Source organism: Meleagris gallopavo, chromosome 1 (genome assembly GCF_905368555.1).
Source record: "Meleagris gallopavo chromosome 1, MGAL_WU_HG_1.1, whole genome shotgun sequence".
NCBI classification, from domain to species: Eukaryota; Metazoa; Chordata; class Aves; order Galliformes; family Phasianidae; genus Meleagris; species Meleagris gallopavo.
This window is the reverse complement of record NC_139404.1, coordinates 8,447,961-8,460,239: the sequence shown is the minus strand read 5'-3', so window position 1 is coordinate 8,460,239 and position 12,279 is coordinate 8,447,961. Positions and strand designations below refer to the sequence as shown.

The 12,279-nt window shown below is 40.4% G+C and overlaps 1 protein-coding gene across 2 annotated transcripts in view; it reads right to left on the bottom strand.

Moving 5' to 3' along the window:
- SEMA3D (semaphorin 3D) overlaps nucleotides 1–2,582 on the bottom strand; it is a 142,498-nt gene extending 139,916 nt beyond the window's left edge. Inside the window, exon 1 of one of the 2 annotated variants that reach the window (XM_010715211.4) lies at nucleotides 2,224–2,582. The gene's annotated coding sequence lies outside the window, so the exon portion shown is untranslated. The remainder of the gene's footprint in view (nucleotides 1–2,223) is intronic. The other variant, XM_010715144.4, reaches the window with a different exon arrangement.
- Between the last annotated feature and the right edge of the window lie 9,697 nt (nucleotides 2,583–12,279).

The following is a 12,279-nucleotide window of genomic DNA, read 5'->3' as shown; positions in this document are numbered from 1 at the left end:
GGGAAGGAGATGCTCAGTGTACCACTACTGATAGGACCAAAATAGGGATAGGATTTGCTGAGATTGCTTCATGCTTTGGCCTGGCTTTTTATAAAAGTGCTGATTTGCTTAATTATCAGTATTGAATCTCTGTGTAATAGCGATGCATCATCCTCAAACACTTTAAAGGACTCTTTCCCCATGAACAACATCAATTCCCATTTAATATTCTAGCTTAATTTTTTTTTTTTTTTTTTGGTGGGGGGGGACGGGGACTCTTTTCATTTAATTCAATTAATTCAATCTAAATAGATTTGCAAGGGTGCAGTAAAACTTGCATAACAAACATAGTGAAAACACCAACCTCCTCCTCCTCCAAAAAAAAAAAAAAAAGAGCAAACAACAGGAAAAAAAAAATAAAAAAGAGAAGTACGATGAGCTCAGAGCTGCTATGAAGAGTGTCTGCTCTGCTGACTGCACAGCAGCTGGAGAGAAGCAGGTGAATGTTGGTACTGGAGAATGACCTCCAACACAGCTATTGCTCTTCAAGGGACTCTGTCTGCAGCAATCCACCAAGCCAATTTTACCTTTCTGATATTTACTCATTTTATTCAGAACTACTGTGGATACTTCTCTTTTCCTGAGATTATTGTCCTGAGAGCATCTTATATCAGCTCTTGTAACCACAGACGTATGGCAGAGGGTACTGATGAAGATTCTATTTCCATTTCTGGTTAAAGCATACCATGTGCAGAGCCCTCATATCAACTGTGGGAGAACTCTGCCTGATTTGGAGCACATTTCTATGCTTCAGCACCGCACCTAATGGGGAGTCCGTTCTGTTCACCTAACTCTGAGAACCCCCATTGGACTGATCCAATGGTAAGAAGAGGGAAAGTAAATTTAGTTCCTGGATCTCAGGCTAGTCTGGATATTGAAGCCAAAATAAAGTTCAAACAGAAGTGAAGCCAAGCTGCTCTGCCAGATCAAGACTGAAATGCTGCTATATATGAAGCATCTCAGAGCAGGATGTGTCTTGGAAATTTTAAGAAAGAGTGACACCTGCAGAATTTGAGTACCTCTGTCCGGCAGCAGGTTGATAATTACAGCTTAGAAAGATATTTAGACATCCAACTTTCACTAAATTAGGAAAGATTTTGGCTATTACAACCTTTACAGGAGATGATGACCAATGCAGGTTTCAGGATCAGGCCCATAATAACCTAACTAAAAGGCAGATGAAAATCACATCAACTATACTAATGAGGGCTTTGAAAACAGTAGTAAAGTATTACGTCATATCATACACCAGTGGCTAACAGCAAAATCAGCTCACTTTAACCTACTGTCTAGATCTACACCTTAGTAGGAAAAAAAGCAAAAGCAACATACTAAAAGCTTGCCAAAGTTGTAGCCCGCATCTTCTTGGTCTCTGCCAGAGCCACTGATGCAGGGTAGAGTTGCTGCTCTCTCTGCACGGTATTCTCTGCTCATGGTCAGATTGCCCCATCGATCCCTATTGTTCTTGCGCAAGTTTTCCCAATTTAAAGCAAAGTGAAGCGTTTTCTAAGGAAATGTAGGTGGCTGCTTTGTGCTTCCTCAGTACACAGCCACCAGTTACCTAACACACTCGGGAATGACTCCTCTCTAGAAGCAACAACTTTCGTTTCGTAATGCTGCAAAATGAGGAGCTTTACCACCCTCTGTCTTATTGCACAAAGCAAAGGAGGGGTTGTCAGTGCCCAAAGAGAAACAGTGTCGTTCCACTGAGCAGCCCAGCCCATCAGGTGCGCTATTGCTCCAAGTGATGGACACGTCCGGCAGAGCTGCACTCATGGCAGTGCCGGAGGACTATGAGGGATAGAAGGAATTTTGGCACCACTCAACACGCAACAGTTTCCCTGCTGGATGCGGGCTAACTTTGTCCGTCGCATCACCCTTAGACCTATGCAAAGCAGAAGCAGACGCACGGGTGCCGGTGCTGCGGGATCAAACCCCTCTCCCACCGCATTACAGCCTTTAACCCCCAAACTTCAACTCCTTCTCCCCGATCCCTCAGCCCCACCCCTCCCAGGGCAGAACGGAGGAACTGCCCGCGGGAAGCGCCTCTCAGCCCGGCTCCCACCCCCTCGCTGATAGCCGGGCAGGTGGCCCAAGACCGCCGCCAGGTGCCAGGAGTCCCGAGCCGGGCGGAGGCTCCGAGATGAGCAAGAAGAAGGGGACCTCGTGTACTTTTTCCCCTACCTGCACCTTTCTATGGGAGGAAAAGTGCTGCGGGGCGCGGCGCGGAGCGGTGTGGCTGCGTGGTACCTGCGGGGAGCGGAGCGGCGCCGCGGTGCGGGCTGAGCGCGGTGCGGGGCCGGTGCCGGGATCGGGACTGGGAGGCGTTGCGAGCCGGACGGGCTCCTCCCCGGCGGCGGCGGCTGCGGCGGCGGCGGAGGGTCTCGCTCCTTCTGCGCGAAGTGTCAGACTTTCCCCTGGCTTCCCTTCCTCCATCCCCGCCACCCCTTTCCACACCCTCGCACGCACATGCACACCCCTCCAGCAAATGGGCTGCTCGCGCGTGTGTGTGCGTGTGTCCGCCAGCCCAGGCGCACACCCACTGTTGCTGCTCCCGGAGTCTGTCCCAGCCGCGGCCACCGCGAAGCAATTGCTCCATCGAGCAGCACAGTGCACACGCATATGGTTTGCAGCAGCAGCATGCTGCGATCGGGTACACAGGGACCCTGAACTCATGGCACTTTCCCTTCGACCGCAGAACTCCCTTGTATTCATAGAATCAGAGCCCTCTGGGTTGGCACAGGAGTATCTCACCCTGATATTGTGATCGTCCTGCACAGATGCTGAACCAGATCATAACATCTAAAGGTCCTCGCACATTATTCCCATGGCACTTTGCTGCTAGAACTGAAATGCAGCTTGTTGAGTGGCAGGTGGAGTGGAGAAAAAAAAAAGAAAAAGAGAAAAAAGAGCTCAGCACACTTTCTGATAAGGAGGAAACAGCTGGGCAGCAGGCATATGACTATAGTAGCTGGTGCATGTTTAAAAGAATCATAGAATTATTAAGACATTAAGATTGGAAAAGACCTCTAAGATCACCTGGTCCAACCGTCCACCTACCACCAATGTTTCCCACGAAACCACATCCCTCTGTGCCATAACTACACATTTTTTGAATGCTTCAGGAACAGTGACTCCACCATCTCCCTGGACAGAACCTTATGGCAAAGGTGTAGCTGCCAGGATTACATCTATCTGCCTTTGCATTTATTTTTTGCCCATGGAATGTGTTACATCGGTGGTTCTCCAGCTTTCGCATGTTCCAGACCACTTCCTAAGGGAGAATTTCTCTCCTGGACCAACCCACACCCACACCAAACCCTTCTCTCCAACATATTTCCTTCTGCGGCTGCCCAAGGAAGAGCCTTCCTGCCCACAGGCTGAGGGCCATTGAACACATGGCACAGATAGCATCAGACACTTCCAGATGGGGCACAGTGGGGCTCTTTCAAAAATGGTGTTTCCCTCAATGAACAGCTCAGATTGAAAGCCTTCAGCTGGCAGCATGGTTGCAGAACAGACTTCAACAGTTGCTCCCATGAAATAACAGCAGAACCAAAGAAGTTCAGAGGAATATATTGGAGTTTCCATCATGTTACTCACTTCAGCAGAACTTCACCCTCACCTATCATCTATGTCAGATGGGTGGTCTGGGTGTACAGCATAGAATCTAAATATGTTTTTTTAAAGAAAATTTCATCAGATGCCAGCCTTATACTTTACACTTTTTAATTTTTTTTTAAACAGTACCAGCCTGATGTTGTTTTTAGAAGTTCTGTACACAGAGATACACAGACTCTGCTTGTCTACATGTGCCTCATGCTCCCACAAAATAAACACAGCAATTCTCAGACAGGTAATTTCATAGTTGCCTTTGACTTCTGCTGTTTTAAGGCCTTCAAAGATGGATTTTTTATCTGATTTTCCATATTTATTTCACTATTATCAATAAAATTTTCCAATGCTTTAATCTCTGGAATTAACACAGTTACCATTGGGATGGATATGATGCAGATTAGAGCCCAGTTTGCATTTTTGTTTCCTGTAAAGTAATTCTTGCACTTCACCTTGTTCCTAGATCCTGACTGAACATCACAGACACTTTGTTAGGAACTGTTTTTTGGATCCAAAGGAGCTCAGCAAGGAGAAAATGAGGAGCAGATTGATGGAAGGAGAATCCCTGGTGAATTTTGAAGCATTCATTGGAACGACATAATTTGATGTATTCTGAAAGGATGAGTCCTGGTAAATAGAGAAAGAAAAAAAAATGTTGGAAAATACCACTTGTTTCGTGTGCTGGAGATATTTCAGACTCAAGTGAAAAAGAAATCAGCGTGAATGTTCTCTTTGCCTGTTTGTGGAAGCATTTTGCAGTCAGTGAGGTGTAAAATAAAACCTTTTTGAAAGTGATTTTATTTTAGGAGCTGCTTTTTCTTCTTGCAGATCATGAGAACATGTATTCTTGGTGGAACAAATAACAGAAAATTCATCTTTTAAGAATTATACAAAAGAATTCGAGAAATAATGAAGCTTATTATTTATTGAAGTGGAAGAAACCAAGAAAAAAGATGCCCTCTAGTGGCTATTTGCCGAATTTAAACGGAGAAAGTTCGTCTAATTTCAGTGCAGGGAGTACAGAATGAACGCGGCTTCTTGTTCTGTCACCAAGGCTGTACAACAGGGTTACCCAAGGTCATGCCATGAACACAGGCACAGGAAGCATTCGCCATCTGCACAGTGTCTTTTTAAATAATTGGTTATGGCATTGCATTTTAAACCACTGTTCAGAAAATCTCCACTGTACGTAAGTACAGCTTTACTGGGAGTCCTTAGAAGAAAATTTACCTTTCTCACAGCATCAGTGCTGTCTTTCTGAGTGACCTTTTTTGATCAGAGCTGTGTTTGCCCCTCAAAGGGTTTTAGAAGCACCCCAAACATTACAGGAATTTCTGCCAAAATTTACAAAAATTGGCTGAAGTTTTAAGATGAGGAGTTCTTTTCAATGTTGTGAAGATGTGATGATTATAGGGAGGGTGATGATGATGACTTTGTTTTTCCTGCAGAAGGGAAACTGTTGGGTGGAAGATGTAATCAGCACATTCTTACAAAGTTGAAAAATCTGCTATCTCCATTTTATTTATTTATTTCCCTTTTACAGCCTATTTGATTCTATCCTAAAACCAAAGTCCACACCCAATGCCTTGGGCAACTGTTCAGATTTCCTGTAAGGCTGAGCAGCTCATAAAAGAGCAGAAGTTGAACATCAGATATCTGCCTTCTTTTTCTTCCCACAAGCATGAATCAGATGACCAAACAGATCTTTAGCAAACGAATAAAACTGTGAAGAGAGGTAAGCTGATTTTGTTACTTTCTATTCCCTTACTTTTCTGCTTGATCTTAGGTCTGAACACTGTCCAGTTACAGCCATGCTAAGCTGGCATACTGGAGAGAAAAATATTTTCATCTAAGATAAATTGCCAAGGTAGATAGCTCGTCTCTTAGTGAAGGTTACAGTAGAAAAATAATGCAGCAGCAAGTTGTCACACTATAGGCCTTTATCAATCCTTCTGCAAACAGTGACAGAAACGTGGATGGCCTGAAGAGTGTTTTCGGCTCAAGCAGCAGAGATGAAAGTACCAAACATGGAGCAGCTTCTTTATTTGGCTTATTCCTTACCTAGAATATGAATTTATGTAGTGAAAGAGCTGCTTCATATGAAGGTTAACTCGTGCAAATAGAGAAGCCTCTGGAAGGAAGGGTTGATGGCAGGGCAATCAGATGAGGATGGAAACTTCCTCTTCCACTCAATTTCAAGTGCCTATATTTGTGATTCAGCCACCAGACCTTTGAGAATGACACAGCCAGTGAACGCCTCCATCTGTTCTTTGGGCATTTTGTCAGACTGGGTCCAACACTTGCAATCCAGTCGAATTCAGACTCCAACAGTGTCCAAGAATCTGAGTTAGCAGTCTTTGAAGATAGCAGACACATCTCCACTGACAACAGTGGATCCTGTACTCATTGATGGAGGAGTATGTAAAGTTTATATATAGAGAGAATGAAGTTACTAAAAGCTAATTTAAAGAGAATTAATAAGAAGCAGAATAGTATTAGCAAGGTGCTGAATTACCACCTTACATTTTGTCAGAAAGTAAAGGCTGTTTTTCTTCTTTTTTTGCAACTCAGAATTTTGTCTTATCTGAACAGGATTAGTCAGAGCTTGCTTGTTGGCCTGTGCTTGTTCATTTAGGCTGACTGCTGTGGGAACCCTAGAGAAAGACCAGGCTCCCAGCACACTCCTTCTCTTAGGATTTGGGAGGAGGATAATATGTTTGTTTTTTTAATGTCGGTAAAAATAATGCATCACCTGCATAGGACTCCACATAAATTTCAGGTCTTCTCCCAGGCCTTAAAGCCAGAGTCAAGATATGTTCCTTTTCTTCCTTTTTAATATAGATTTGGACGAACCTTCATACTGTAGTTGTAAACTGATTTGTTCTTAACACCATTTATTTTACATTTTTTTTTCTTTTTTTTTTCTGTACACAGGTCATCACAGAAAACCATCTGAAAAGAAACATCTTTATTATGTCAGGTTGTAAAGTGACTAAACATGCCAACCTGTACAGGCAGAGCAGTGCTTCTGTAAGCTCCTTACCATCCCCATTCTATTTTTGTTGTTGTTTGTTTGTTTGTTTCCACCTGGTCATCTCAAGTTCTGCCTTCAAAGCAGAAGAAGCAGTCAGAGCAGAGAGAGGTCAAGCCTAAACAGTTCTGTGAAGAAGCTCAGCAGGCAGGATAGGTTGTATCAGGAGAAATCCTAGTTGAAGTAAGAATGGATGAAGAAAGGCATCTCTGAGCCCTGCAGTTTCCAAACGAGAGCAGATCTCACCTGGTTTGTTGCTATAGGATGTAAAAGATAATCCAGATTCACCGAGTTGTTGTACCAAAAATGAAAGAGGCAAAGGGAAATGGTTATAAAAGGTGTAGAGACAAGTCTAAGATGTCACATAAAAGCAGACAAAACCTTCCTTAAATAATTAGGTAAAAGCAGAATATCCTGTTTTGCCTTGCTGCTGAGTTATTGGCTAATTATCAAAATGTAGTCACAGAGGATCTGTTTTTGAATTACTGAACATGTTCAAACTCCATTGGAGTTCACTGTATTTAACTTAGCTTGGCAGATCTAGGTAGAAATTTAATAATGTCACATTGGAGGTACCTTCTTCTCAGTGTTTAGTTTCTGTTCTCCAAAGATCTGCAGCCATCTTCATCAACTGCAGTCCAAGATTTGCTGTACGGTGCAGGTGAGATCTGGCTCAAATTTGGTGAGAAGAATAAAAATCTTGTCTGCTGATCATGGCTGGGATCTAGTTTCTGCAAAATAAGTACTATGACTAAACAAAGGGTTGCTGTATTTCCACATGTCTTGAGTTGGAAAGGAAAGTGCCTTCTGAGGTCCTGCAATGCTATGTATTTTATGAGTCAGACAAGAAATTCATTTCCATGAAAAATTAACTGAAACTCATTTTCCCACTTTATAAAAATTATATTTTTCCCGTATTTCTATGGGAGGGCATTTCTATCTCCTGTCTCTACTCCCAGTGAAACTAGTGGTTGAACTAATTGCTTTAAGGCCTTATCCCACTTTCACTGAATGGCAACAACTGCTGTTTTGATTTATTGGCTTCAGCATCAAGCAGGGAAGGGTAGGAATAAATTCAGCTCTGAGCTGTGTCCAGAGAATTCCAGTTCCCCTCAGCAATGTCTGTAGCAATAATAAAATATCCCTTCATTTTAATAAAACATGAGTGCTATTACAAGAAAAGATTCTATGTATTTTCTTATCTCAGAACATGGGGTATCTAGTTCTGTTTATCCTTAGCATGAACAAATCGTTGTGAATGCTCAAATGTTACTTTTTTCTACTGAAAATATGTACTTGTGGTTAAAAGAAGACAAACATCCAAGCAAAAGTTCTATAGATAGAAATGTTCTCTCTGGCTTTAAAACATAGCTTTCTCCAAGACATCCCATATTTATTATTTATTCTTGGATTTTTTTTTCCTATTCATTTTAGAGCAAGTCTTAACAGTAGATGATCACTTTGCAAGCAAAACAGCATTAAATGGAACCAAATGCCATGATTTACAATGTACATTATGTCGGCTCATGTTCACTGTACTCAATAAATAATATTTTGATTGCATTAATTTTTTTTCTTCCTTAAACTGTAATCATTTTATTTTTGATAACTTCAGCAAGGACAGACTTTTGTTAGCAGCTTAAAATAATATACTACTGGCCAAGTCACTATAAAATTCATCTGAAAGTTGAGAGTTATCAGCACTGTCAGAAGGAAGAATACAGTATAGTACATTTTTTTACATGTTCTATGTTAGTATTCTGTTTAAATCCTTTCGTGATGTACCCATGCAATGAGTTTGAAGGAAAAAGACTCTTGAGGATCACCTCATAATTTCTAATGGAGACAGGCATCAATTAATGGAAATCGTGGATCATCCTTCTCACATTTTACTCTCATTCACATCATAGCTTCATCCAGGTTTAGTTGTACTATAGCATGGATGTTCTTTAAGTTGCATGCCCTTTAGACTGCTGACTTTCTAGCCAAAGAAAATATCTGTCGTTCCAAATGTATATTCCATACTAAATATGGTGATTAATATTGCACTGATTGCTTCTCTACACAAGCAGATCAGTTGACTGGAATATGGATGCAAGGCTTTGTCATCAACGACATTTGTATTTGCAAATAGATTTATTTCCTATGGAGAACATTTCTAATCATATAGGCTCCTTATAAAGAAAATATAGCAAGATTAGGATCTCTAAGCAATGATTAATTTTTTTAAAAAAGAGAAAGAAAGGAGCACAACTTCTTCCTTATGCTCTCTTTCTGTCTCTTTTCTTTGACTGCAGAGGGAGCTTACATGTCTTCTGCTAAACATCTACAGTTAAGTGAAACCCACCCTGGAGTAGTGCAGTTGAAGCCAACATAATTACATACAAAGTATTTTCAGGATCAAGTCCAGAGGTTATTGAGGACTCTGTTATGAAAGGTGCTATTCATCTCTGCATTATAACCTCGAAACAGTGACCACAATTTGGTGTTCTTGTTGAATAAAATTACCTTCAAAATCTGACAGAAATATATTTTATTCAAACTAAACAGATTTTTAATTAATTTTGTTTATTTCTCCTTTCAGTAGAAATCATTTATTCAGTATTATACTAGATTTAATTCAGTTTACATCAGCAGCCTTTCTTGATGTGGCTGTGCCTGGCTGCCATTCAGTCTTCAGGGCCATGGCTTAAAAATAAAAAAAAAAAAAAGAAAGAAAAAGAAAAAAAGAAAAACAACTAATAAGTTTAGAGTCATTGAAACCATGTGCATCTATAAAAACGCTTGTATATTCAATGACTCTATCAGCTGAGAATACTGTAACTTGTACTGAAATGTGGAGGATGCCAATGCATTCAAGAATCAGTATTTGCTACTGTGGTTTGGGTAGATATCTTCTTGCCCCTTTGATATGAAATGAAATGTGGTGTATAAATTGGCTTGGTTAGATTGCATTAACTTGTTATCTCACAGACTTTCTCCTTACAATAAAGGAGGGGCTTTTATCAATAGTTGCAATGTGTGTAGAACTTGAAGCCATAGAGAAGAAGCTATCATGAGCGAATACTTCAGTTCACAAGGAAACACTAGTAAAAAGGAAAATTGTGCCTTGGATTAAAGAAGTACTAGAATTTGTACAAATTGGATACAATAGTTTTCTTCAGTGAAATAGTGATTTTATCAGTTTTATTTTTCTGAAGTTAATTATTGACTAGATTCACAATAGAAAAAGATGAAAATAAAACAACTATTTTATCTTACCAATACCATATAGAAATATTCCCATGATTTATTATTACTTTTTTAAATTATTGCAGTCTAAGCTACTTAGCAGATACACATTAGTGCCAGTCAGATAAGAAGACTTATATTACACAGAGAAAGAAGGCCAAAACTTGTTTGGTCACTTATCTGTGGTTTGACTCAGGAATTTCAGTGGGTGATCTGAGTCTAGCCTTCAGTCCCTGGCTGAGGTAGAGCAGATGCATGAGGAAGAATGTCAGTCCTGAGATAAATAACTAGAAGGATGTCTCCAGGGACAAGTTGTCTCTGTGGAAATTGCTCCAGTGGCTAATAACTATAATCATTATCAAGATGACAGATAATTAAACATTGTATTAAAACAACCCCTGTTGTAGCAGTGTTTCATCATTACAAATTTCCGAAAGTGAAGGTACAATAGCAAATTATTTTGGCGTACTTTCATAAATGTGAAGGTCTTTGAATACATGAGACTCTATAGACTATTTAGAAGACATGAAGTGTTGCTGGCAAAACCAAGACACAAAGCAGATCCAGATGTTAGGGAACTCCATGTTATGTTTAAGGAGAACTAAAAGTTCTTGGTAACTTCTGATTTTATCTGGGAACATTTAAGTCTATCCTATACTTGGATGTCAAAAAGGGATCAAATAATTATACTACCGTTTGTGAACTTACTTTTTGAGAAAGGAAAAGAAAGAGGGATGGAAAGGAAGGCAGGCAGGCAGGAAGGAAGGAAGGAAGGAAGGAAGGAAGGAAGGAAGGAAGGAAGGAAGGAAGAAAGGAAGGAAGGAAGGAAAGAAAAGGAAAAAAAATGAAAAATCTAGGGTTCAATAGAAAATAAAGAACAAAGAAGAATTAAGGAAACATGAAATTTTTGTTCATAGTAGAAGCATTTATAAGATCATAAAGAGCTCTAATAGATATTCAGGCTGTAACATATGTGACTGAGGCACAGAAACTGATTTAGCTTTCCTACATTCTTTCAATACATGCATTGGATCAGCGAACTCTGCTTCCAGAATCACTCTGTATTAAAGTAACTTTTTTCCAGAGTAGACAGGAAAAAACAAACAAACAAAAAAAATCAACTACATACATAAAACAAACAAACAAACAAGAATATTGTGATTAAATAAGGCATTTTAAAAATAGTGATTAAAGTATTCCTTCTGAAGTTCAAGATCCCAACTTCAGAAGGCAAACTGCATCCTAGGCTGCATCAAAAGAGATGCTAGTAGGTCAGAGAGATGATTGTTTCCCTCTGCATACAGGCCTGGGACCCCCAGCACAAAAAAGGCAATGGAGCTGTTGGAGCTACTCCAGAAGAGGCCATGAAGATGATTAGAGTACCTCTCCTATAAAGAAAGTCTGAAGGAGTTGGACTTGTTCAGCCTGGAGAAAAGAAGGCTCTGTGGAGACCTCACTGAGGACTTCCAGTACTTAAAGGAAGATCCCCAAGATGGAGACTGACTTTACGTGGTCTGATAGTGGTACAACATGGGGAATAGTTTAACGCTAAAGGAGGGGACATTTAGGTTAAATGCTTGGGGGAAACTCTTTACACAGAGGGTGCTGAAGCACTGGCACAGGCTGTCCAGGGAAGATGTGAATGCCCCATCCCTGGAGGTGCTCAAGACTAGGCTGGATGGGGATCTGAGCAGCCTGATTGATGGATGGGAACCTTTCTGATGGCAAGGGGGTTGAAATTAGATGATCTTTAAAGTTCCTCCCAACCCAAGCCATTCTATGATTCCATGATTCTATGAAATTGCCCTTTTGTTTCCTCTTTTCCTATTTCTCAATCTCTTATATCTTTTCTTCTTATCTGTTTACTGGAATCCTCCTTGGTGGTGTCGATTAGCCAATCATGCAAGTGTGAGAGAGAAGTAAGGCATTATGTGTGAGCCAGTCACCTGAGAAACCATAGGAGTCAAGGAAGGGCTTTAGGCATCTCAAGAGAGAACATTATCTCGTTCTAGATGATTTCTTCTTTGGAGGAGAACCATGAAGACAGTCTAATAGATAAATGATTCATACTTGGAACAATAATCTTCAGATATTACTCTCACTTGTAACTAGCACATAGGTGACCTCTTTATGCATGTTTCTTATCTTTCTGTTGTCCTGCCTAACATTTTTGATGGCCAGTTGCTAGTTCCAGTTTTAAATCAGGTGGAGTTTATTATTTTTCCTGTGCACTTGTATATTATTCATAAATATATATAACTTTTTAAAATATTCTGATATTAATATTTATGTTTTACATACATATAAGTAAAAACAGATTGAGCCAGCAACTGCTTTGAAGAACAGGAAATATTCACCTGCAT